This window comes from Anopheles marshallii (assembly GCF_943734725.1).
Source record: "Anopheles marshallii chromosome X unlocalized genomic scaffold, idAnoMarsDA_429_01 X_unloc_173, whole genome shotgun sequence".
NCBI classification, from domain to species: domain Eukaryota; kingdom Metazoa; phylum Arthropoda; class Insecta; order Diptera; family Culicidae; genus Anopheles; species Anopheles marshallii.
The window spans coordinates 15,001-17,422 of NW_026525750.1; positions in this window are offsets into that span (position 1 = coordinate 15,001).

The following is a 2,422-nucleotide window of genomic DNA, read 5'->3' on the forward strand; positions in this document are numbered from 1 at the left end:
AAAATTTTTGCGGGACCACTCAAAACATCATAGTTAGACCTAGCAAATGATGAAAAGTGAAACCCGCGATCGATTGGAGAAACCTTATTTTACACTGAAAAATTCCACATAAGCAAAATTTGTATGGAGCACCCTACTGCAGAGCACACCGACAGGGCCGGGAAGGAAGGCCCGGTCCAAGAAAAAATTTTTGCGGGACCACTCAAAACATCATAGTTAGACCTAGCAAATGATGAAAAGTGAAACCCGCGATCGATTGGAGAAACCTTATTTTACACTGAAAAATTCCACATAAGCAAAATTTGTATGGAGCACCCTACTGCAGAGCACACCGACAGGGCCGGGAAGGAAGGCCCGGTCCAAGAAAAAATTTTTGCGGGACCACTCAAAACATCATAGTTAGACCTAGCAAATGATGAAAAGTGAAACCCGCGATCGATTGGAGAAACCTTATTTTACACTGAAAAATTCCACATAAGGAAAATTTGTATGGAGCACCCTACTGCAGAGCACACCGACAGGGCCGGGAAGGAAGGCCCGGTCCAAGAAAAAATTTTTGCGGGACCACTCAAAACATCATAGTTAGACCTAGCAAATGATGAAAAGTGAAACCCGCGATCGATTGGAGAAACCTTATTTTACACTGAAAAATTCCACATAAGGAAAATTTGTATGGAGCACCCTACTGCAGAGCACACCGACAGGGCCGGGAAGGAAGGCCCGGTCCAAGAAAAAATTTTTGCGGGACCACTCAAAACATCATAGTTAGACCTAGCAAATGATGAAAAGTGAAACCCGCGATCGATTGGAGAAACCTTATTTTACACTGAAAAATTCCACATAAGCAAAATTTGTATGGAGCACCCTACTGCAGAGCACACCGACAGGGCCGGGAAGGAAGGCCCGGTCCAAGAAAAAATTTTTGCGGGACCACTCAAAACATCATAGTTAGACCTAGCAAATGATGAAAAGTGAAACCCGCGATCGATTGGAGAAACCTTATTTTACACTGAAAAATTCCACATAAGCAAAATTTGTATGGAGCACCCTACTGCAGAGCACACCGACAGGGCCGGGAAGGAAGGCCCGGTCCAAGAAAAAATTTTTGCGGGACCACTCAAAACATCATAGTTAGACCTAGCAAATGATGAAAAGTGAAACCCGCGATCGATTGGAGAAACCTTATTTTACACTGAAAAATTCCACATAAGCAAAATTTGTATGGAGCACCCTACTGCAGAGCACACCGACAGGGCCGGGAAGGAAGGCCCGGTCCAAGAAAAAATTTTTGCGGGACCACTCAAAACATCATAGTTAGACCTAGCAAATGATGAAAAGTGAAACCCGCGATCGATTGGAGAAACCTTATTTTACACTGAAAAATTCCACATAAGGAAAATTTGTATGGAGCACCCTACTGCAGAACACACCGACAGGGCCGGGAAGGAAGGCCCGGTCCAAGAAAAAATTTTTGCGGGACCACTCAAAACATCATAGTTAGACCTAGCAAATGATGAAAAGTGAAACCCGCGATCGATTGGAGAAACCTTATTTTACACTGAAAAATTCCACATAAGCAAAATTTGTATGGAGCACCCTACTGCAGAACACACCGACAGGGCCGGGAAGGAAGGCCCGGTCCAAGAAAAAATTTTTGCGGGACCACTCAAAACATCATAGTTAGACCTAGCAAATGATGAAAAGTGAAACCCGCGATCGATTGGAGAAACCTTATTTTACACTGAAAAATTCCACATAAGGAAAATTTGTATGGAGCACCCTACTGCAGAGCACACCGACAGGGCCGGGAAGGAAGGCCCGGTCCAAGAAAAAATTTTTGCGGGACCACTCAAAACATCATAGTTAGACCTAGCAAATGATGAAAAGTGAAACCCGCGATCGATTGGAGAAACCTTATTTTACACTGAAAAATTCCACATAAGCAAAATTTGTATGGAGCACCCTACTGCAGAGCACACCGACAGGGCCGGGAAGGAAGGCCCGGTCCAAGAAAAAATTTTTGCGGGACCACTCAAAACATCATAGTTAGACCTAGCAAATGATGAAAAGTGAAACCCGCGATCGATTGGAGAAACCTTATTTTACACTGAAAAATTCCACATAAGCAAAATTTGTATGGAGCACCCTACTGCAGAGCACACCGACAGGGCCGGGAAGGAAGGCCCGGTCCAAGAAAAAATTTTTGCGGGACCACTCAAAACATCATAGTTAGACCTAGCAAATGATGAAAAGTGAAACCCGCGATCGATTGGAGAAACCTTATTTTACACTGAAAAATTCCACATAAGGAAAATTTGTATGGAGCACCCTACTGCAGAGCACACCGACAGGGCCGGGAAGGAAGGCCCGGTCCAAGAAAAAATTTTTGCGGGACCACTCAAAACATCATAGTTAGACCTAG